This window comes from Mobula birostris, chromosome 17 (genome assembly GCF_030028105.1).
Source record: "Mobula birostris isolate sMobBir1 chromosome 17, sMobBir1.hap1, whole genome shotgun sequence".
In the NCBI taxonomy this organism is placed as follows: domain Eukaryota; kingdom Metazoa; phylum Chordata; class Chondrichthyes; order Myliobatiformes; family Myliobatidae; genus Mobula; species Mobula birostris.
In genome coordinates, this window is record NC_092386.1 from 18,716,487 (window position 1) to 18,743,083 (window position 26,597).

Here is a 26,597-nt window from a genome sequence, read left to right on the forward strand (position 1 = left end):
TTTTGAATAATTCAGAACAAAGGCAATATGTATTGAATAAGGATCAGCTTTAGTTGTTATATTCATTTACATGTGTATTAGGAATTTGCTGTGGTATGTTGGCGCCACATGCAACAAAGACAGCATTCAACAATTAAAAAGAATGAAGAATTATATAAAAATTGTTAGAAGCAAGGATATGGAGTAAAATGAGCATAAATACATAAATAACTGCATGTGCTTACAACGTAAGCAGCATTATTAAAAGTGGTTTTAAGTGTTTACAGAGCAGTGCAGTGACTGAGGTATTAGATAAAGGGGGTGAGGGGGTAACTAGAATGGTTAATCACTAGAATGATTCATTACTGCATTGGTTTTGCATCAAGTGTTATTCTGCATAACACATCAATTCCCTGTGAACTTAATTTTAGGTCTCCCTATTTCAGAATTTGATGGATTCAAATATAATTTATCCTTCGATAATTGCTTGTTGTTTATTTTCAGTTCGTTACGGAAAAGATGTCTGTTTGACTATGATCTCATGATATGGAGGGGACAGCACAAATTAAATCCACTCTAGTACGTGGGGTAAGTGAAAACCCTTCAGCCCATCAACCTGAAGTTTCCTACAGACAGTGCGATGATCATTGATCAATGTCAGTTCGTAGGAGGAAGTCCTTGGAAATATTCCCTAATATTTGGTTAATCAAAATATAATTCAAATTTCCAAAATATTCTCCTATATTTACTGTCCAACAATGTGATTTTCTCCCTCAATTTGACAAAGGACATTAAGTCTAGGTTAAGGGAAACATTTTCTTTCTCTCATGAAATGGGATTATGATTCTGCAGAACTTCAATTGCAGTTACTCATCGACAACATTCAGCAAGTGGTTACTGAACACAGTTGCAACCACCTCCATTGGATATCTGCTCAGTGCTCCAAAGTGACGCTGGAACTGTCTGGGAGTATACAATATAACAGTCCCCAATCCAGTGCACTGAGTTGATCTTCTGTTAACAGGAGCCACGTTGGGAGAAGAAGCAAAGATCCTTCAAACAGTCTATGGTGTAGTGCACACCACCACAACAAATTAATATCTTCCTGTGTGGATTGGCAGTCATCACATTAATACAATGCATAGGATGTGTCACTGACAAGTTCCTGTCATTACATTAAATAGGATGTTTGGTATCAAATTACTGCAATATGCACTGGAAAATGTCACGTATGCTCACCTGTATCATTCTAAATCCAATGGTCAAATGGTAAGGGGTTATGTGACTTTTTTATCAGATTCAGAATTATTTATCACATGTACACTGAAACATACATCGTATGCATTAATATCTAGCACACTTAAGGGTATATTGGGGGCAGCCCACAAGCGTTGTCACACATTCCGGTGCCCACAAATAAGCTTCTTTCCTCCTTCTAACCACACACACCACACACACACACACACACACACACTCACACAGACACACACACCACACATATACACACACACACTCACACAGACACACACACCACACACACTCACACACAGAGACACAGACACACACACTCACACTCACACACATACACACATACCACACACACTCACACACAGAGACACAGACACACACACTCACACAAACACACACACCACACACACTCACACACACACACACACACACACACACACTCAGACACAGACACACACAGCACACACACAGACACACACACACACTCACACACACAGTTCAGGGTCAACAAAACAGGAAAGTTGGAATGTTCCAATAAGGGAATGGAATTTATCGTGAATGCTGTGTAAATGCTGCTCTGTGTGAAGTTATTGGTTGCCATGAAAAAACTGACCTTACACTGGCATAAAATTAAAGTGGAAGTGTATTTACCAATATTTCAACTTTAACAAACAGTTACTAGGAAAAAAGAAAAGAAAAAGGGCCCAGTACGATTAAACCAGTCTAAATGTGCACATAAACATTGGAGCTCATTTCTGAAATAGTTGGGTGTATTGCTTTACTCACAGCGCTGAACCCAGCCACAGTTCAAGCTTCCCTCAAAGAACATTATGAACAAACTGGTTAACTCCAGAAGTACTGGCACCTCCTCCTTGGAGCCACTTGTCTGAACAAAGCAGTTCCTGCAATGGAGTCTCCCTTTGGGTGGGAAGGAGTCTCCCCTTCGGGTGGGAAAGCACTTCCTGCAATAGAGTCTCCGTTCAGGTGGGATTCTCCAAACATCCTCCCGTGTGCTCTCCTCCACACCTCCTTCTCTTCCAACACCTCCCAACCAAAAGACCCAAAGCCAGCCTCAGTCCCTCAGAAATCTGATCTCACCCAGCTCTCTTGAATGAACCATGCCATCCCAATGGACAGAGTGTTACAGCACATTACCAAGACAAACCAAACAGGCTGACACAACATTCCTAAGCTGAGTAAAGGCTCCTTATCTCAGCCCAAGTCAAAACACCAGTCTATAAAGCTTAACTAAGAGAACACACCGGTGTTTGCAAAAAAGCTGCTAAATGCATAACAGCATGGGAGTAGAAATACAATAAAATGGGTTCTTAACCAGGAAATTACAAGACTATGTGCATTCACCTATCTATACCCCTCATGATTCTATACTCCTCTGTAACTCAGCCCCTGAAGACCCGGCAGCAGCCTCATATATCTCCTTTTCACTCCTTCCATGTTAACACCATCTTTCCTACAGCAGGGTGACCAAAGCAAAACATAACTTTCCAAATGCGGCCTAGCATTCTGCCTCAGTACTGCTCCACCTGTGTGCCAGGGTGCTCCTCCTTCAGTTTAGCTTCTTCTGGAATAATGTACAACTAACACCTCCTTAAAAGCAAATAACCCCCCTGAGGGTATAGTTCCAGAAAAGATGATTTTAGGCAGTGTGACCAGGTTTTATTGGCAGTTCTAGGACTGGATAGAGGCTCTATAATTTTAACTACCACAGGTTCGAGTTACATTGTCAGACCACAGCAGTGGCTGACCCATTCTCTAAATGATAAACCACTTTAGTATAATGATGGCACAGTCACAATGGAGAGCTGTGAACTGCCTCAAGATTTAACTGTACCAGCAACCCAATGATAAATTACTCATTGGGTGTTGATGGAGTGCAGCCTTTGCTATTGATAAATGCTCCTTTCAAATAGAAGGATGCTTCAAATGTTTCACCACACTGGATACAATTGCAACAATGAAAATAGAGCGTGCTATAGAGCCACAGACAATCTATTCTAAAATTAGTCCTTTGGCAGTGAAAACAAACATTTGGAGTATGTTAATTTTTAACTGAATTTCATGAGCACTCTCAACATCTATAATTCCATGAGATGCTTAATTTTTTACACAAAAAAAATAGGTTTGATCCTGCATTTGTCCCTAACCCATTCAGAACAAAAATCAGACAAATTCTGTTCAGTTTAAAATGATTAGCAACATAATCTGAGTAACTCAGCATTAAGCTTTTTTTTATGAATTTGATCAATCTGAATTTAGATGAAGTGTTCTGATTAATGTTGCGTAGACTCGACTTTAAATATTGTCATCAGTGCAGAAGTAAAAAGAATTATTTTCATTGAACACATCCTTAATCCACTGGTGAAGATGAAAACTCTGTGTCCTTGAAGCATCAAGAATTCTACAGTAACTGCAAAGAAGATTGGAAGGTCATAAGGATCAAAAATAGATACACCAAGACTAATTATTGAAAAGCTGAAATATGTTGACATCGGAGAGAATCCCCCAAAGGATTTATTAATGCATTCATACCAGAGCTGAAGAAGAATATGACTAGTAATGGTGTACTGACCTTGAGTCTGCTTTGAAGGTTCTGGAAGTTGTAGGGAGTAAAGTTGGTCAAAGTTTGGAGTGATTAGACTTCGTTGGATTGCCTTGTTGAGAATTTGACTACGCTGCAAGACTTACTGGAGTTATTGCTTCACTAAATACTCTGGATCTCAAGTACACTCTGGTCTTCTTGCTCATTTGTGGATCCATAAGGTGGACTCAATTTAATTCTTTTAGCACTCAGAGAATGTGAGAGTCAGTCTGGAGAATGGATAAATAACCAGACCAAGTAAAGAGCAATTGCCACCATGCCTTTTATGAACTTACTTTAGAAGTTAATAAAAGGCATGGAAAGAGGAATTGATTTAATTAGACAACTAATATAGAACTATATTTTATGCATTTTATGTAACACTTTATGATATATAAATAACCTAAAATGTAAAAGCCTAATTTAAAACATAAAGATCCATATATTGTTATTTATACAGGACTGTGCAGAAGATATAGGCACACACATATATAGCTTAGACTCATATATATAGCCAGTACTGTATCTAGCCGGAGCAAAGGATGTTGTGAATGGCAAGGGTGGAATGCTGCGGGCAGGATGAATGAATGTCTCTCTTGTGCTTCCTGCTTCCTTTCCTCTCCCATCCCTTTCTCCCAACTATGATTCCTCTCCCCCTTCCCTCTTTCCCCAGTAGAGACCCGTATCAAAATCAGGCTTATCATCACTTACGTTTGTCAGAAATTTGATTTTTTTTTCCCGGCAGCAGTATAGTGCAGTACATAAAATTACTACCGTACTCTGCAAAAATACTGCACTCTAGCTATACATATGTGCCTAAGACTTTTGCACTGTACTGTATATCTTAAATGCACGTTACACTAATCAGTCAACTAGATACGTAGATGAGATGACTGAAAACTTTCCGTTGTAAGTCTTTGTCCAAGCCATCACTGTGCATAATTTACTTCAAAATAGTTCGAAAGCATATTAAAAGAAATTCTAGTCCTATGATTTCATGATTTTAGATACAGATCCGTGATAGAGTGTGAGCCATGCACCTCTCTTGTATCTGCATTGTACTCTGTGTTGCCCAGTCATTATGGTAACTTGTCACATAGGCTAAGGGTGCAGTAAAAGCATAGGTTTTAGTTACATATTCGTGTTTTATTCACAGCAATTTCATTTAGCACTGGGACCCGATGGATGACATATCTTTTGTTAGCCACTCAATTACACTTAACTTCGCTTAAGTTTCATTGCTTCGAGATTGTAAGTATGTTTGCTAATTACATATCTCCAACTTTGGAACAATCATTATTGGAGCTGAGGACGCATCATATAAATAGAACAAATCCGTGCAGGTCGTCAGCCATGGCAACTGGTTTGATTAGAATTGGTCAAGTAGAGTACTGTCAAAAAGCCACAACAATGGTTATTCTAGTCACGATAGGCAGGCTGCAAATATACATTGCATTTGCTGCCAGACATTCTGATGAGTGTGATGAATAACAATCTTGTACTTAAGATCCTCAGAATGTTGTTTATCTCTGCATCGGTATTAACACTTGCTCATGTGTTGATGAGTTCCTGTGCACTGGGTTGTTGTGTGTTTAAACTTTGCTGAGCAAGAAACCATACATCTGTCGAATTTTCCTTTGGAATGCCATCCTACTTTGTGTGGGTAGCTGTCATCCAAATGACTGAAGTATTTTCAGTTCTGCTTAGTTCCTGATGCTAGGACTATTTTTAAACATACATATTGCTTCTCAATGAGATGGAGACAACTTGGCATTGTAGGATGAAGTTGGGGGACTGAATTCAAGCATCGTGAAGTAACGTTGTAGCTCTATAAAACTCTGATTAGACTACACATAGGAGTATTATGTTCAGGTCAAGTCGCCTCATTTCGGGAAACATGTGGAAGCATTAGAAATAGTGCAGAAGGGGCCGGCTGGTGGCACAATGACATCGGCACTGGACCCGGGAGCGGATGTTCCCGGGTTCGAAACCAGTCGGGTCCACTCCCGCGTATGCTTTCCATCCGTGCTGGGTTGAGTGTCGGGATCGCAACTCGACCTCATAAAGATAAAAGGAAAAATACTGCGAAAATGTCTGTGTGAGGAGTGGCGCTTCACACAGTCTCTCTCTCGCTCCGCGCCTTGCAAAAAGCCATGAAAAAGACATCATCATGGACGCACGCATGGACGCACACGCAGACGCGCATGCACGCACACGCACAGCCTCGCATGCATGCAGGCACACGCCAAAGAAAAAGAAAAAAAAGAGAAATGGTGCAGAAGACAGTTACCAGGTAACACACATAAAATGCTGGAGGAACTCAGCAGGTCAGGCAGCATCTATGGAAATGAATAAACAGTCAACATTTTGGTCTGAGACTCTTCTTTAGGACTGGAAAGGAAGGGGAAAGACACCAGAGCAAAAAGGCAGATGAGAAGAAGAATATCCAGAAGGTGATAGCTGAAAGCCAAGTGGGTAGGAAAGGTAAAGGCTGGAGAGGAAGGAGTTTGATAGGAGAGGAGAATGGGTCATAGGAGAAAGGAAGGGAGGAGAGAATCCAGGGGGAGCTGATAGACAGGTAAGGAAAAGTAAGAGCCCAGAATGGGGAACAGAATGAGGGGACGTAGAGGGAACATTTTTTTACCAGGAGGAGAAATCAATATGCATGCCATCAGGTTGGAGGCTACCCAAACGGAATATAAGGTGTTGCTCCTCCACCCTTATTGTTAGGGCAGGAAGAAGAATTCTGTCACAGACAACAAAAGGGAGTTACCCGAACTTACAGAATTCAGTACTGAGTACAGAAGAAAGCAACGTGCCCAGTGGAAAGAAGGAAGCACTCTTCTTCATGTCAGGCTTCAATGTAACAATGAAGGAGGTCACAGACATAATTTAAATTGAGAGTCAGATCAGGAGTTTAAGTAGCAAAAATGTAGAGTTTAAAGATGTTTTAGAGATATTTATTTAGAGGTACAGTAGGGCCCTATGTCCCAACAAGCCCACATCGGCCAATTACACACATGTGATCAATTAACCTCTGATCTGTATGTCCTTGGAAAGTGGCAGGAAGCCAGAGCAGTCGGAGGAAATGAATACTGTCATGGGGAGAATGTACAAACCCTTTGCAGACAGTGGTAGAATTGAACACTGTAGTAACCTGCTACAATACCATGCTGCCCCCAAATTGAGCAGAGCCTTTGACCCAACCAAAATGCTCATCCAAGGCAGTCCCATTTGGTCCATAACCTTCCAAATCTTTCTTCTCCTTGTAACTGCCCAGCCATTGGATATCAAGCCTGCAAGCATTCTGGTTCAGCCTCAGACCATAGCAGGGTGGGGGAGTGGTGAAGGGAAAGAGAGTCTTCAAAGAATTCTTATCATCACCTTTCCGTCTTTCCATCCTTCTAGATCTTTCCTACAACGTAGATGCTCACCAAAATCAAAACTGGCACAAGAGATTCTGCAGAGGCTGGAGATCTTGAGCAACACACACAGAATGCTGGAGGAGCTCAGAAAGTCAGGTAACATCCAGGGAGGGGTATAAATAGTTGACATTTCGGCCAACACCCTTAATTATCATTCCCCCACCCACCCACCTTTCCCCTCACCTCCCCTCACCTATCCCCTGCCAGCTTGTACTCTACTCCCTCCCCCCAGTATCTTAGTCTGGCTTCAGCCCCCTTCATCTTAAGTTCTGATAAAGGATCTCTGCCCAAAACTTTGATTGTTTATTCCTCTGCATTGATACTGCTTGAATTGCTGCGTTCCTGCTGAACTTCATCTGTGAAAATCAATACTGAGGGGTATTCTCCTGCAAGTGAAGCACAGTAATAATATAACCAAAGTATGCTCCAAAACCACTTGTCCCTCCACCTATCTTTGTGTTGCCTGTGAACTTGGCCACAAAGCCATCAATTCCGTCATCCAAAGCATTGACATGTAACGTAAAAAGTAACGGTTTCAACACTGATCCCTGCAGATTACCATTAGTCACTGGCAACCAACTAGAAAAGGCCCCCTTATTCCCACTCTTTGCCTACTGCCAGTCAGCCAATCTTCTATACATGGTATCATAGGCTCTTATCTTCTTTAGCAGTCTTATGTGCATCAGGTATCAAAGGCTTTCTGAAAATCCAAGTAAACGACATCTACTGGCTCTCCTTTGTCTATACTGCCTGTTATTTCTTCAAAGAATTCCGACAGATTTGACAGGTAAGATATCTCCTTAGAAACCATGCTGACTTCATCATGTGCTTCCAAGTATCCTGAAACCTCAGGCTTATGAAGCTGAAGCCTTTCCTCCTTAAATCATAGTCCATCAGCTTGATCCCTTATAATCTCAATACTTTTGTCATTAGTGTTCATCTGCTACTTTTGAGTCCAGAGCACAGGAGAAAAATTAGAAAGACTGGACGAATAAGACTGGATCAATTTTTTAATAGACCATAAAGCTACAATATATAGGAGCAGAATCAGGTCATTCAACCATTCAAGTCTGTTCTTTTATTCCAGCATGGCTGATTTATTATCTCTCTCAATCCCATTCTCCTGCCTACTGTCTGTAACCTTTGACACCCTGACTAATCAAGAAACTATAAATCTCCTCTTTAAATATACTCAATGACATGACCTCCACGGCATTGTGTGGCAATGAATTTCACAGATTCACTATTCTCTGGCGAAAGAAATTTCTCATCATCTCTGTTCTAAATGGACGTCCTTCTCATCCAGGTCTGTGTCCTTTTGTCCTAGGGTAACCCACTAAAGGAAAAGTCCACTTCACATCCACTCTATCCAGACTTTTCAACATTCCATTGGTTTTAAGGAGATCCTCCCTGTTCTTCTACACTCCACTGAGTACAAGCCCAGGGACATCAAACGCTCTTCATATGTTAACTCTTTCATTCCCAGAATTATTCTCATGAACCTCCTCTGGACGTTCCCCAAAGCTAGTACATCTTTTCTCAGATGAAGGGCCTGAAACTGCTCACTATACCTCTAATGCGGTCTGACCAATGTCTCAGCATTACATCCTTGCCTCAGCATTACATCCTTGCTCTTAAATTCTATTCCTCTTGAAGTGAATGCTAAAATTGCATTTGTCTTACTCTCCATCGACTCAACCTGCAAATTAACCTTTAGGGAATTCTGTACAAGAACTCCCGAGTCCCTTTGCACATCTGATTTTTGAATTTTCAGCCTGTTTAGAAAATAGTCTATACCTTTATTCCTTCTACTAAAGTGCAACATTATATTCCATCTGTCACTTCTTTGCCCATGATCCTGATCAGTCTAAATCCTTCTGCAGACGCCCTGCTTTCTCAACACTACTTGTCCCTCCAGCTACCTTCGTATTATTCCCAAACTTGGCTACAAAGCCATCAATTCCATCATCGAAATCATTCACAAATAACATGATAAGAATTAGACCTAACACCAACTCCTGCAGAACACCATTAGTCACCAGCAGTCATCTGAAAAGGATCCCTTTATTCCCACCTTTGTATCTTGCTATTCAGCCAATTTTCTATCCATACTGGTATCTTTTCTGCCATACTATGGGCTCTTATCTTGTTAAACTGCCTCATGTATAGCACCTTGTCAAAGACCTGAAAATCCAAGTAAACAGCATCCATCATCTCTCCTTTGTCTGTCCTCCCTGTTAATTCCTCAAAGAATTCCACAGGATTTTTTTCAGGTAGGATTTCCCGTAAGGAAATCATGCTGACTTTGGCCTGTTTTATCATGTGCCTCCAAGCACCCTAGAACCTCTTCCTTAGACCACCTGGTCAACTCATGCCATGAACATTGTTCATGGTCGTTTGGGTGTGAGATGGGGAAAAGGGAAACAGATATTGTACGGTTAGGACATTTTGGTAAAATATCTCTGTTAGGTACTGTATACTTCAGTGACCAAGCCAACATTGACTTGGAGTTTAGTCTCTGAAGAAGTATAGACAAAATTTGTCTGAATACCTCAGCTCATGTGCTGAGGTTGAGGTGGTTACTGACTTGGATGAGACCAACATGGACTCATTTTCAAGGGCTCCACAATTCACATTCTCACTATTATTTATTTGTTTGTTTAATTATTAGTATTATTTGTTTATTTATGCATTTGCACACTTTGTCTTCTCATGCTCACTGGTTGCTAGTCAGTCTTTCTATTTAGTTTTTCATTGATTCTGTTGTAAATCTTTGCTTTATTTTGAATGCCTGAAGGAAAATGAATCGCAGGGTTAAGATTTAGTGACATACAAGTACTTTGATAACAAATTTATTTTGAACTTTGACCTTTGTACATGGGATGTGGCAGGTTTTACCAGAGTTTAGAGGCTAGAGATGCCTGATTGGTCCTTGGGGTGGGTGGATGGTGTGCAAAATGGTACGCACCACTTCTCAAGTTTACATAGAGTTCCTTGTCTGATTCCCACAATCAGAATCAGGTTTAAGATCACAAGAATGAGATTTAGGATCATGTGTAGTAAAGGTTTTCAGTACAAATAGCTTATGTTGCTACAGAATAAATATTCCAGGAAATTGTGGTGTGAATGATGTATGCCATTATGAAGGCCATCATGTATGTCCATTCACCAAGACCCTTTTATAAGCAGTTGATTAGAGCATCTCTTCAACACTAAAATGAAGGCAATTGCAGTGCTACTGAATTAATTGTGCTTTAATCAATGTGAAGTGTTCAGACCATAACAGAGAAGTACAGCTGAGTTATAGAACCAGTTACTGTAATTGCAAGAAGGTTGCCTACATCTGAGGAAGGTCTTAATTTTATAATAATCTTTAAAACTCACACTGTCAATCAGATGAGCATTTTCTATTTAAAATTTAAACCTCATTAAGCAAATGGGTTTTTTTTGGCATCTGCATGTCACATCTCAGCAGTAAAAGACTTCCAAAATACCCAATGGATATTAGTTTTACAATAATTTATGATTGTGAAAGTCATTGGTGTCATTTAAAACATGTAGTGGTGGGAATAATTGCATCATTAATCTATACTACTTTCTTTGAAAAATACATCTTGATTCCTGTTAATTGGGACAGACACTTATTTGGGACAACTCTTAAAGAACAAAAACTAATTGAGAAAGTAAGTAGAATTCCCTTTGTCTATTTGTAATACTATGCCATTTAATTGGGGCAGGGACTGTTGCTGAACAGTTTCTAACTAGTATCAGTCACCTGCACTTGTGTGACTGTTAGACACTACATCGTGCTTAGAGTGAACAGTTCTTAAACAGCATGAGTTACGAGTCTTCGTGCACAAAAAAAAATCAATGATTTTTGTCACTGATAGTTGCTGAGATGTAAGCAGTAAGACAACTCAGAACCATTTTGCTCACTACGGTTTCAAGCATTCAGTCTTGAAGATGCCAGAAACACCAGGGAGTGAAAATGTAATGATTTCACTCCTTCAACAAGTTAGGAACAACAAAGAATTTGAAGGTATCTACAGTCATCTTGAATGTTGCAATGAAAATGAAGAATTGGAGGATGCAATTGTCAAAAATTGTACGATGGCAGTCCATTATGTACACTAGCTGCCTGAGCTGATTTCATTCATTTACAGTTAATCAAAAGAATATGACAGCATAATTCCTCCATTGATAACTATTAGAAAACTAAAGCAGTTCTAGAATACTGCAGTAGTATTGTTAGTGTTCTAATTTGTTCTCTATTTCATTTAAATACATAATTCAGTTAAACAGTAATTTGTATTTTTTATACGTTTTTAACCTTTTCCACAAAACTTTGGCTAGTTGTGCCAACAGCTTAACTGAGCCAAGATGTACTTGTCCCAATATGTCCCAATTAATTGGATTCCACTATTTATAACTTTCTGTATTTCTAAGAGAATACTGCTCTGACAATGCTGGTCTTTTATCAGAGTTTGCATTCTTTTTTTATTATTAAAACATATTAGATTATTAGATTAGATTATGAGGACACTCAGTCCTCATTTATTGTCATTTAGAAATGCATGCATGCATTAAGAAATGATACAATGTTCCTCCAGAGTGATATCACAAAAAAAAGGACAAACCAAAGAATAACACAGACAAGACCACATAATTATAACATATAATTACAGCAGTACAAAGCAATACTATAATTTGATGAAGAGCAGACCATGGGAACGGTAAAAAAAAGTCTCAAAGTTCCGATTGACTCCCGATAGTCCCTGATAGCAGGCGGCGGAAGGGAGAAACTCTCTCTGCTATAATCCTCAAGGCACCAACAACTATCGATGCATTGGAAGCACCCGATCACAGCCGATTCTGAGTCCGTCTGAAAACTTTGAGCCTCCGACCAGCCCTTCGACACCGAGCACCATCTCTGCCGAGCGCTACAACTCCACCCCGGCCGCCAAGCAACAAGCAAAGTCAAGGATTCGGGGCCTTCCCCTCCGGAGATTCTGGATTGCACAGTAACAGCTGCAGCAAAAAAGGCATTTCAGAAGTCTCTCCAGATGTTCCTCCGTTCTCTCACCTCTGTCTCCATCAAGTCAGGATTGTGCATGACACCCTACTTGACAGATTACAGATATCATTCATCGGATTGGCCGCACAAGCTGCCTCGTGCCACCATCTTCTCCTTCTCCTCCTTAAAGTTAAACTTTAAGTTAACATTCAGCACATCACTGTGGGCCAAAGGACCCGTATTGTGCTGTAGGTTTTCTATGTTTCTGTTAAGTATTGCACCTCAAACATACACGTGTATACTGCCTAAGGAGAGATTCTTCCAAACCAAGGTGCACATAACTCATAAAGTAGTATTAACACAAATAAATTAAAAGTAATAAAAAGTAAATAGTATAATGCTGCTGGTGTTTCATGCATGATGAGATCTGGATGGTGACAGGGATATGTAGTCCTAGGGTCTGGGGGGGGGGGTGGGGGTGAGTTGTTTCCCATCCTAACAGTTCTTTCTCTAATGTTATGTTACCTCCTGCTTCATGGTAGGTGGGGGGGGGGAGGGAGACAAAGAGATTGTTGGAAAAATAATGGTGTGTAACACTGAGAATATAAAATTCTATCATCCAATCAATTTTCAATAAACTGTAGGGATACAAATCAATTTCCATTTAATGTTATAGAAACTTAAGTTTAATAATTAGTAACATAACATGTCTTTTACCAGTGCAATCTGAAATTGTACTGGATGTCAGATATGCCCTATAGATTGGCTAAAATCAGACCCTCCGCAGGAAGAGTTAGATTAATATATTTAATCCCGATCCTTATTTACATTAAGTAGGAATACTGATCCTCTCCAGTCTACTGGTGAAGAATATTTGACTTTGTGTACAAGGGAATGCTGCCAACTGGTTCAGTCCAGGCTGCAGGTGTACCATATGAGCTGAGGACTGCACTGAAGCTCAGTGCTGAAAACCCCACCTCTGTGGGGAAGGACCTTCGCTATAGTACATCGAGGGGCAGGAGCTGGGTGCAGGAAGCCCCTTGAACAACGAAAGGGGTATCTTTCTCAGGTAATGCCAATGATGTTGCTGTTGGCTTTTTCTTCCTCTCTCTTCAAAGTTTGCGTAAATAATAAACCTGCAAGAAATGTACATGTTTTGGCATTGTTTCTTCTTTTTATATATAACTTTTTATCATGAACAGGTACATCCTTGAAATGAAAAATAACTGACTTTCAACACAGTGGACATCTGGGTAGTTCTGAGTGAGGGAAGGAAGTACTGATCTAGTTGGAGCAAGTCATTTGAGAGAGAAAGGGGGACAATTGGGAGGGAGAATGGTTCGTGACTGGTTCAAAGGCACATTTATTATCAAAGTATACAATTCTGTTATTCTTCTTCTCCAGGTAGCCATGAAACCAAGAAAGAAAAGAAAGGCAGCATGATCCTCAAATCCCACTCCCCCACATAAAAACAGTACAGGCACATCAACCCCCAAATCCTTCCTCCCACACAGAAAAAAGAACAAAACAGAACAGGGACATCGACCCCCTGGTGAAGAGAAGGAGGAAATCAGACGCAAGAGTCAAATGGGCTGGCCATACTTCATCTCTCCATCAGACTGTCCCCATATGTCCATGTTTAGTGAATAACATCTTCAAAAGAAATATCAGAAGATCTCAGTAATATTTACAAATGGAGCACTAATGAGGTGGCCACACACCGATCCTCACAGAGGGTCAGCAAGTGGAAGGAGTGAACACCTTCAAGTTCCTGGGCATCAACATCTCAAACGGTCTATTCTGGGCCCAACACTTTTGATTCAATCATGATGAAGGCACAGAATTCTCCATTGGGAGTTTGAGGAGGTTTGTTTTGACATCAAATACTCTAGCAGATTTCGACAGATGTACAGTGGAGGCCATTCTGGCTGGTTACACTGCTGTCTGGTATGAAGGCTCCAATGCGCAGGATACCAAGAGATTTCAGATGGTTGTCAACTCTGCAAGCTCCATCATGAGCACAAACCTCCCCACCAATAAGGACCTCTTCAAGAAATGGTGCCCAAGGAGGCAGCATTCATCAGGAAGGACCTTTAGTCATGCCCTTTCTCACTGCTGCCATCAGGGATGAGATACAGGGGACTGAAGACAGATTTTAGGACTAGCTTCTTCCCCTCTGCCATCAGATTTCTGAAAACTCCTTGATCCCATGAACTCTGCCTTGCTATTCCTCCTTTGCTGTGTACATACATTTACTGATGCTTCTGGACACATCTTCAGTGATGTTCCTGGAATCATCGGGTTTTTCAGGTCTTTCAACATCATACAACCTCCTCCAGGTGACCCAGCCGGGGTTGATCAGACCCCAGCTTGTGTCCAGATGGCTAGCTACTTATGACTCCATGGCTCCCCTCTTTGAGCCACAGCCATCTTGAGGCCCTCTCTGCCACATCGGTGGTACTGCGGATGGCTCTCCTCTTCCCCCCTCCCTCGATGCCCAAAATGCTGAAGGCTCTATCTAAGGAACAGGCTGCGAATCCCCTACAACCAACCTCCACTGGGCAGCTTCCTATCAACCCCTCCCTTTGCCGTTGCCTCCAGAATTTGGTTAACATCTTCATTGAACTGCTTCCACAGTGAAGTCATGTTAGCTGCAGGCCATTTGATCCGCTTCCTGTTAGACTTCATGTTAGAGGGATTAGTTTGCAACACTTGGAGGTTCCAGGCACTGTGGCACAAGTTACTTATTGTAATTTATAGCAGTTCATCATGCCTGCACTGTACTGTTGCCACAAAACAACAAATTTCATGGGTTATAGATTCATAGATTTATAGAGTACTACAGCACAGAGGCAGGGCTTTAAGTCAGTAAAAATAAGCCTGAGTCTGATTCATCTGTCTCTTCATTTGCATATCACAGGCCCCTGTATTTTGCCTTACCTGCGTGTATAACAATACACCTCCCCTTCTATAATGAGCACATTGGACCCACCTGGATGCTTAAGTGTTGTGCTATGCTTTCAAAATGGCTGCAATGCCATTAAATGGCCATTGCCACAGATACCCTAGTAATCAAGATGCCATTACACATCACATGGCAGCATAATATGACAGGAACAAGAAGCCCCTCAGGCCAATTCTGCCAAACATTAAAATCATGAAATCCCAAACAGATCCTTTGCTCCCATTTGAAGGAATATCAGTGAACTCCTGCTGGGCAAAGGAACCCCTGGTCAAAGATAACATCAAAATCAGGCTGAAGAAATTCAACACTGTGCTTAAGAGCTGGGAAGGCATTGCAGTCAATAGACACACCTGGAGGAAATCTGAACAAACAGAAGAGCCAACCACTAACCACAGTCACCAATTACCCTTGCCCACACTGCACCAGAGTATGTGGATCCTGGATCGGCCTCCACAGCCAGCTGAGGACCCAGCAATAGATCTTGCCTTACGAGAACATCGTACTCAACTCAAGTGATTACACTATCGCTACTGTGATGGAGAGCACTTGATAAATGCTTACACATGAGAATTTTCACACACACACACACACACACACACACACACACACACACACACACACACTACCCTGTCATTCTGCTGTTGTTGTGCTGAGTGTGCGCACTTCAACGTCTTTCACCCGGTATATTCTTATAATGGGTTGGCCTTATGGTGCTTTCCTGCCACACATGCAAAATATTCCATTTCTTTCGTAATGGGGATGTGTAAGTGTGTGTATGTTGTTTGTATACTGTACTTAAGATGGATACTTCCTGTTTATTTTGTAATATGATTGTAACTACACTGCGGGGTGCACCACATTCTAATTCATGTGTAGTTTAAGTTAACTTTGTGGGTAATTAAAGATGATATGCTCTAGTGTTTAAAAGAACGGGACAGTTCACTGTCAGTAGCGGGGAGGAAGAGGCCAAGCTGCCGGGAGTTCACACTGGACAAGAATAGTATGGAGCTCTGGTAGGTATCTTTTTGTAAATATTGACAGTTTTCTTTTCGCTATTTTCACTAATTTTTGTAAGTTTGATTTTCTGACACACCGAATAAAGCATGAAAGTGCTAAGTGACTCCAGCCATCTTTTCTTTCGTCGTAACCTATGTATTGTAACAACTACTAGATCGTGAAAGGCTTATAACTTAAAGCCATTTTTTTTATTAAGTGCAATCGTGAGCTATAGCCAGATCAGAAATGCTGATCAAGTCAAAGAGAACTCTGATAGGCCAATCAGATGGTTCGCTGTCGCTCAGCGATAGAACACAAAAAAATCATATGTACAATTAAGAAACATTAAAAAATGGCAGAAATACTGGAGTCATGATGATCATGATGAAGTCTGCTGGAGAGGGACATTTATACACATGCTGTCCTCCATAATTGAAAGAGATTGAAGGATAAGGTTGCAGGGTGACAAAACGTGGCAGGAGCATTTGGAACTAAAAACTAATCCCTACCGGAAGAAAACAGTACCTGTTCTTTCCACACTGTTCTCCAGCAGTTTAAGGACTAAGTCCAGCCAGAACATAACTCACAAGTGCTCTTGAAAGTCAGGTATTAACCCTACCTACCAACAACCAAGCATTGCCATCCTGGTCCCCTTCATGATAGCTTATAAAGAAGCATGTGACTTCCCTCCCAGAGATGATAGGTGTTTGTGCACTTGACTCTTGAAGGCTTGGACTCCATCGTCGCAGATGTTTCCAACCACAGCATCTGGAAGGCTGTTCCAAATTCTGATAGCACAGTGAAGGAAGCTTCTATCCACTGTGTAGGTTCTCGCATCATGCATCGAAACAGCATGAGCAGGCATAGATAAACTTGATCACGTGGTGCTCCATCTCTCATAAGATGAAGGCAGCGTGGTGCAAAGGTCTGCAGGGCTGTGGCTGGTGTGCATTTTGTATAGCACAGTAGCCACAGCAACCTGTCGTCTGTGGTGTAAGCTACTGATGGCTAGCTTCTCACGAGCTGTGGCTTCATCTACACCTATAGTCCTGAGAGCCTTTCTTTGAATGGAATCAAGCTGGCTGAGGACACTCTGAGAGGCATTCATCTATGATAAGTGGGCATACCCCATGATACTTCGTACCTGGGCTTTGTAAACCGTGGCTCTGCCCTCTTTGTCTAGTTTGGGTGCTACTTTCCGCAGAGCTCCAAGCCTTTGCCCAGCCTTGTTTGGAATAGTGGAAAGGTGTTTATCCCACACCAATTTGCTGTCAATATTAACACCAAGGATTACTAGCTCCTTCTTTAAATCCAGCTTGCGGTTCCCAAAATACAGGTTAAGGTTAGATGGATTCCTCTTCCTAGACATCACCATCGCCTTGCAACTTAATAGGCTCAAAGGTGACATTCCAGTCATCTGCCCAGGCTTTCATCCTGTCAAGATCCCTATTCAGGCCTGCTGCCACTGTATTACTCTCTCCTGCTCTAATTGGTGCAAATAGTGTGGAGTCTTCAGTGTACAGGTATAGCTCGTTACTTCATGCATCAACCAAATCGTTGATAAAGATGGAAGACAGAAGTGGCCCAAGTATTGAACCCTGTGGTACAGATGCATTGATGGCTGAAGAATCAGAAGCCTGACCAGAGATAACAACTTTGATGGTCCATCCATGAAGGTAGCTTTGCAGCCATCTAAGCAGCTTTCCAGATATTCCTTTGGATCTCAGCTTAACACAGAGTCCATTATGCCAGACCTTGTCAAATGCTCCTTTGATATCCAGGGCTATGACACACACTTCTCCACCTTTGTCTAAGAAGGTGTTCCACGTTTGAGATAAGGTGGTGAGGAGATCGGCTGTACTGTGATCAGGTCTAAATCCATACTGCCTACTTGAAATGAAGTTGTTACGGAGTAGATAGTTCTGAACTTGTTTGTGGACTGCTGCTTCCATTACCTTGCTGATGACACTGAGTAAGGATATGGGGCGGTAATTTGTAGGATCAGCTCTGGAATCCCGCTTGTGTACTGGTGTTACTGATGCTATTTTCCATTGTTCTGGGAATACATCACTCGAGAAGCATAGCTAGAAGAGGTGGCAGAGAGCACTTGCACGTTCTGCACTGCATTCCTTTAAGATCCTAGTTGGAATCTGGTCAGGGCCAGCTGCTTTATCAGGCTGAAGCTGTTGCATAATTTTCCTGATGTCTTTGGTTTGAAGATAATTTTGTTCAGTGAGGTGGTAGTAAGCTGCTTGACATCTGGTGGCTGGTCATTAGCATTTGTGAGCCGACATGTCTGCAAAAGCCCGACAGAAAACATTGGCCTTATCTTTTACTGATGTATGTACAGACCCATTGTGCTCAATGACAGGGGTGTCAGAGTGGCCTGTCCTTCCAGAGAGGGAGTTCACAACATTCCACCACTTCTTGCTGCTAAGGTTACCACTGGTTAAGTCATTTTTGAGTTTGATGTTATGGTTTCTTCTGGCCTTCTTCTGGCCTGTCTCTCTGCTCGATTGTATGACTGCCTAGCCTGTGCAAATTTCTCCTTATTAGCAGGGGTGTTGCACTTCTTTAGATGACAGTAATGCCCCCCCCTTTCCTTTCTTCCATGATCTTCTGTTCTCGCCTATCAGATTGCCCCTTCTCCAGTCCTTTACCTCGTTCATCAAGCAACTTCCCAGATCTTTACTTCACCTCTCCCCCTCTCCCGGTTTCACCTATCACTTGCCACCTTGTACTTCTTCCTCCCCACCCCCCAATCTTCTTCACCTGATTTCTTCCCCCTTCCTTTCCAGTCCTCAATGAAGTGTTTCAGCCTGGAATGTCATTTAACCGATTTTATTCTACATCTGGGTGATGATTAAGTGCAAGCACAATAATAGATGAAAAAGCCTTTGCTATTCACATTAAAATAAGTAGTTATGATTAACACTGTGTCATGCTGACATGTACACAAAATTTCTTTTGCCTAATTGTTCCTCACTTATTCATGTCAGTTTGAAGCCTGTTTAGAAGTTTCTTCTAACCTGCAACCTTGCTCGTATTTCTCAGCCACTCACTGTTGGCTGCCACTGTAATATTGTGAGGAGATGGCTGAAGAACAGACTGTATGGAGCTTGCTTGTTCTCCCTGTAGTGAATCATAAACATGGCAGAGGCTGGAAATCCACACAGCACACACAAAATTCTGGAGGAATCATATAACCATTTAACAATTACAGCACGGAAACAGGCCATCTCGGCCCTTCTAGTCCATGCCGTAATCTTACCCTATCCTATTCCCACCAACCTGCACTCAGCCCATAACCCTCCATTCCTTTCCTGTCCGTATATCTATCCAATTTAACTTTAAACGACAACATAGAACCTGCCTCAACCACTTCTGCTGGAAGGTCATTCCACACAGCTACCACTCTCTGAGTAAAGAAGTTCCCCCTCATGTTACCCCTAAACTTTTGTCCTTTAACTCTCAACTCATGTCCTCTTGTTTGAATCTCCCCCACTCTCAATGGAAAAAGTCTAACCACGTCAACTCTATCAATCCCCCTCATAATTTTAAACACCTCTATCAAGTCTCCCCTCAACCTTCTACGCTCCAAAGAATAAAGACCTAATTTGTTCAACCTTTCTCTGTAACTTAGGAGATGAAACCCAGGCAATATTTTAGTAAACCTCCTCTGTACTCTCTCAATTTTATTGACATCTTTCCTATAATTCGGTGACCAGAACTGTACACAATACTCCAGATTTGGCCTTACCAATGCCTTATACAAATTCAACATTACATCCCAAGTCCTATACTCAATGCTCTGATTAATAAAGGCCAGCAAACCAAAAGCTTTCTTCACCACCCTATCCACATGAGATTCCATCTTCAGGGAACTATGCACCATTATTCCTAGATCCCTCTGTTCTAAAGCATTCTTTAATGCCCTACCATTTACCATGTATGTCCTATTTTGATTAGTTCTACCAAAATGTAGCACCTCACATTTTTCAGCATTAAACTCCATCTGCCATCTTTCAGCCCACTCTTCTAACTGTCCTAAATCTCTCTGCAAGCTTTGAAAACCTACCTCATCATCCACAACACCACCTATCTTAGTATCACCTGCATACTTACTAATCCAATTTACCACCCCATCATCTAGATCATTAATATATATGACAAACAACACTAGACCCAGTACAGATCCTTGAGGCACACCGCTACACACCGTCCTCCAATCTGACACACAGTTATCCACCACTACTCTCTGGCGTCTCCCATCTAGCCACTGCCAAATCCATTTTACTACTTCCATATTAATGCCTAACAATTGAACCTTCCTAACTAACCTTCCATGTGGAACTCGGCAGGCCAGGCAGCATCTACGGAAAAGAGTAAACAGTCGACATTCCAGGCCGAAACACTTCATCGAAGACGGGAAAGGAAGGGGGAAGAGATCAGGTGAAAAAGATCGGGGGGGGGGGTGGAGGAAGAAGTACAAGGTGGCAAGTGATCGGTGAAACCGGGAGAGGGGGAGAGGTGAAGTAAAGATCTGGGAAGTTGCTTGATGAATGAGATAAAGGGCTGGAGAAGTGACAATCTGATAGGAGAGAACAGAAGATCATGGAGGAAAGGAAAAGGTGGGGGAACACCAGAGGGAGGTGATGGGCTGGTAAAAAGAGAAGGTGTGAGAGGGAAACAGGAATGGGGAATGGTGAAGGAAGGGCAGAGGCAATTACCAGAAGTTCGAGAAATCAATGTTCACACCATCAGGTTGGAGGCTACCCAGATGGAATGTAAGGTGTTGCTCCTCCATCCTGACTGTGGATTCATCATGGCAGTAGAGGAGGCCATGGACTGACATGTTGGAATGGGAATGGGAAGTTGTGACGAGGATTTGCTTTGGATATCTGAGGAAATATATACATGTGAAGTCACCCACATGGAAAACCATATGCTGATGTGGGTTTCCCCACATGCACTGGTTTCTTCTCCATCCCAAAGATGTGTTGATTGATAGGTCAATTGCCTGTGGTAAACTACGCTGAAGGTGGGTGGATGCTACAAGAATATTTTTAAACTTTAAATTAACTTTATTTATTTGTCACATGTATATTGAAACATACAGTGAAATGCATCATTTTGTGTCAAATCAAATCAACGAAGGTTGGGCTTGGGCAGCCCACAAGTGTCTCCATGCCTCCAGCACCAACATCGCATGTCCACAACTTACTATCCTTAATTGTACACCCTAGGAGAGGAATGTGAAACATTCAGATGAAATCCACACAGTCATAGGGAGAATATACCTCCTTGCAGAGAGCAGTGAGAGTAAGAGTTGGGTTGGCATATATGCGAAAAAAAATGTCTTTTGGTGAAAGAAGTGTAAGAAAAGGCATTTACTGTTCCCAAATGGCAGAGTCAAAAGCTTTAAAATAGATTAGGATGAAATGGAAAGGTGTTTTGTGTCCAATGATATCTATTCAGATGTTACGTTATGTAAAGAGGTGCAATCAACTCAAATGGATGATCCTGTTCAACGTGAAAATCAGAATCAGGCTTAATATCATTGGCATATGTTATAAAATTTGTTGCTTTGTGCCAGCAGTACAAAGCAAAACATAAAAAATATTGTAAATTACTGTGATAGATATTCACTTGCTGGGCCAGGGGCCCCAGGTTTTGCCGAGTTTGGCTTCCAAGCACAGCAGCTGCCACTTGTCAAGATCAAGCAGTGTAAGTTGAATTTCCAACTATATCCTTTGTTTAGCTTTTGGTCACAAACGGCAGCCAGCCTTCAGTTCTTAAAATGTAAATGGCAAGCAGTAATCAGCTTGAAGTTAAAAACAGAGCTTTGCAAACAAGCTCTGTCTGTGGAGCAGACTGCTAACCCTCAACACCTGATTTATTGTTGCTGAGGATGGACAGTATAAGACAATGGATTATTTATTTTGGTTTGTTTCAAACAGACAAGCTGGCTAAGTAGCTTAGTTCAAAGAGGGATGAAGACTAGATGGAGACAAATGTCTTAGCATATCAGCAGCTGATCTGTTAAAAAGTAGGGAATTTTATGTACTCTGAAAAATTAGCTTTACAACATTAAATATGGGTAGCTGGAAACTGTTTCTCCAAAAAGCTTCAGGCCATTTGTGTATAAAGGATATCTGAGGAAACATATAAACATGAAGTCACCCAAATGACGGAGAATCTGTATAGATATTTTAGGAATGTGCTTGGATTTAAACATGTATCACTGAAAATAAATGAACTGCATTTTAAATGACTTTATTAGGTGGAAGTATCTTTTTCTTGGGAGAGAGGGAGGACCCACTGCTCAAATACTAGGTATTGGCAGCTAAAAGCAACGTGGAGAATAAACAGGGAAGTAAATATGCGTTTGAAGATTGGGTGGTTACAGTATTATCTTCCTTTCGTGAGAGTACTCATGACTATTTATATCTGATAAGGCTTGTGGTCTTCATTCGTACTTAGAACTTCAGTCAGCAAACCCAATGCTATCACATTACAAACAGTGAACAGTGCAAAAGAGGAATAACAAGTTAGTCTTCATGATTTCATAGATCATTCGGAGCATTCAAATCATCCATCCACCTGAAATTGGACCATAACTTTCGTTACCACTTCCATCCATTTACTTACCCAAACTTCTCTTCAATGTTGAAATTGAACTTCACATCCACCACTTCTATTGGCATCTCATTCCATGCTCACACTACCCTCTGACTGAAGAAGTTACTCCTGCCGATAGCAAGAGGGGAGGCCCAGGATTGAAGTGAACTGTACTGATCTGAATACACCTGGGTCCTTTCGATGTCTTTGCGATTTGGTGTTGTGTATTCTGTGTTTTTTGCTTGTTATTTTTTATCTTGCTATTTGCATGATTGGTTCTTTTTTCTTGTGTGTTGTGGGTTGGATGTTTTTCTTTAAATGGGTTCTGTGGTTTTCTTTGTTTCATGGCTGTCTGTGGGATGATAAACCTTAGGGTTGTATGTTGCATATAGATTTGATAATAAGTGTACTTTTAATCTTTGAATCATGTTTCCCTTAAATATTTCACCTTTCGCAACTCTTCTCTGAATGTCGTGTACTCATTAGTTGCATTGAATTTAATATCATTCTTTTGAAAAGAGTGCTTATTACATTTTAGTGCTTTCTTTGTGTAAACAGGTTGTACATATATATTTGAAATCTTGTTTTTGAACAATTTTGCAATATTTTTTAAAGGTTTGATTTGGTACAAAAGCTATATGCAATGAAGTTGCCATGCATCAAAAATCGACGAGTTCCCATCTCGAGATTTCAGTACAAAGGAAGATGGAATTTCAGGCAAATCATCTCGGCCACTGAAAATTGCAGTAAGACGTTATATGATGGCGCGTGGCCAAGTGGTTAAGGCGTTGGACTAGTGATCTGAAGGTCGCGAGTTTGAGCCTCAGCCAAGGCAACGTGTTGTGTCCTTAACCACACATTGCTCCTGCACGTTTATAGCCCAGCAGTGGCAGCTGGTACAATATTACCTCACACAGATTCAGTGTCATTGTTATTAAGCTTCCCGCTATCAGACGGTTGTGTGAATGGTCAATGACGAGTCTGTTCTAGTCAGGAGTCAGTGCACTGCTTCTAAATACAGCAAGGTCTAGACAGCCAGTTACAATAGTGACCAAGTGAATGGATTACAATGCTAGTGATCCACTAGTGCTCAAAATCCCTCATTACAGCTATTGAATTTAAATTCAGTTAACAATCTGGAATCTGGAACAGTGAGTAGTCCTTGCAGTATCAGAATCAGGTTTATTATCACCAACATAGGTCATAAAATTTGTTGTTTTACAACATAAAAAATTGCTATAGGTCACAATGAGGAGTTTCTGGGGGCGGGCACAGAGAGTCAGGATCACACTTTGAAAAAAATAATGCAAAAAGAAAGCAAAATGTGAGACTATGTTCATGGTCCGTTCAGAAATCGGACAGTGACAACAAGAACACCAAATTGTTATTAGATGAATCAGTACCGATACCCTTGGGGGAAGGAAGTTTTCATCCTTACCCAGTCTGATCTGGCCTTTATGTAACTCATAAAACATCCTAAGAGTTTGTCTCCGAAAAGCTCCAGTCCAAAAAGCAATTGGAGTCTGGTAATACATCCTGGGTTTGCTTGTGATTCTCATAGTTCCCCAAAAATAATTTCAAAATAATGACATGGATTAGTTAGGCCACACAAGTCTCTTGCAGTGATTAACGCCCACAGGGATCTTCTAACTACCTTGTAATATTACTCAGTGTCATGATAAATGCTAAAGCATCACCAGTGAATGGAAATATAACAGGAGGGACCACATAAACGATGACCACAAGAGATGATTAAAGGCTCGTGGTAATTCAGCTCCTAAATCCCTCAGCCTTTCCATGATTTCAAAGTTCAAAGTTGAAAGTTCAAAATAAATTTTCTATTAAGGTATATGTACACTTGGTGGTCACTTTATTAGATACACCTGTACACCTGCTTGTTAATACAAATATCTGATCAGCCAGTCATGTGACAGCAAGTCAATGCAAAAAAAGCATGCAGATATATCCAAGAGGCTCAGTTGTTCAGGTCAAACATCAGAATGGGGAAGAAATGTAATCTGAGTGACTTTGAGCATGAAATGATTGTTGGTGACAGAAGGGGTGGTTTGAGTACCTCAGGAACGGCTGATCTCCTGGGATTTTCACCGGCAACAGTCTCCGGTGTTTACAGAGAATCGGTGCAAGAAACAAAAAGACATCCAATGGGTGAAAAGGCCTTGTTAATAAGAGAGGTCAGAGAATAGCTAGACCGCTTCAAGCTGACAGGAAGGTGACACAATGTGTTAAAAATCCAAAGTACATTTATTATCAGAGTATGTATACTATATACAACCTTGAAATTTGTCTCCTTACAGGCAGCCACAAAACAAAGAAACCCAATAGAACGCATTAAAAGAAGACTGCCAAACACCCAATGTACAGAAAAATAAAATCGTGCAAACAAGAAAAGTGAGCAAATAACATTCAGAGCTGAAGTTTACAAAGGTGAGTTCACAGCCACAAAGCCAGTCATCACGGCAGCTCATCAAGGAGCCCGTTAGTTGCAGGCCGCAGCCTCAGTTCAGTGCAGAACCGAGTAAGCCTCATGGAGCAGTGAGCTGAACACCGGTCCAGCCCTCGCCTCTGACTCCAACACCCTGAGCTTTGTAATCTGGCCCGGCACTTAAATCAGCCAAACAGCGAGCCATTCCTCACTCTCGGACCCGGCCCTGTTGCTTGGATACAGTCTCAGGCCTGGGACCTGCCACCTCAACTTGGCCTGTACCTAACCTTCCCAATTCAGCCCGGCTCTAAAATCAGTCCACCCTTGGCATGTTCCTCACTCTAGGGCTGAAACACAAAGTGTGTTCAAAGAAGACTATCTGCAAATATAGAAAAATCAAAGTAGAATAATAATAAAAATAACAAGTAATAAACAATACAAGAATAAGAGTAGTAAAATCCTTGAAAATGATTTACACAGTTCAGACAGCATCTGTAGAGACAGTGACAAGGGTTAGTTTCTATTTATTTATTTATTGATTGATTAATTAATTCATTCATTGATCTATTAAGATACAGCACAGATTAGGCCCTTCAAGCCATGCTGCCCAGCAGTCACCTGATTTAACCCCAGCCTAATCACGGGACCATTTACAATGACCAATTAACCTACCAAATGGTACATCTTTGGAATGTGGGAGGAAACCGGAGCACCCAGAGAAACCTACACGGTCACGGGGAGAATGAACAAACTCCTTACAGTCGGCAGTGGGAATTGAACCTGCATCACCTGTATTGTAAAGTGTTGTGCTAACCACGACACTACCATGCTGCCCTATTAGTGGGCTTGCATCAGAACTCAAACATTTGGAAATAAATAGTTAACTTGTTATTTTTTCTGTGGATACTTCCAGCCTATTTTCTTATGAATGTCAATGCTCTAGAAATCCTCGTAAGAGTCTGAGTTATCTCCAAGAAGCACTGTATTAAGACTTGTTCAATAGCATCTCCAAACCAGCAAATTCTACATCATAGAAGAAGAAATACAACAGCACAATGCATCACTCAATGTAAATTCCTCTCAAACTTGTAGTCATGAGTTGGAAAGATATTGCCATTCCTTTATCATTGCCGGGTAAAAATCCTGGATTCATCTTCCAAAGAGCTCTGGTGGAGTACTCTCAGCTGACAGACTTTAGCAGGTCAAGTAGGCACTTTCTCAATTAGAGTAATTAATAATGTTGTTAGCTGTGTTTCCCACATTATGACTAAAAATTTAACAATGATAGAATAATGAATAAGAGGTGT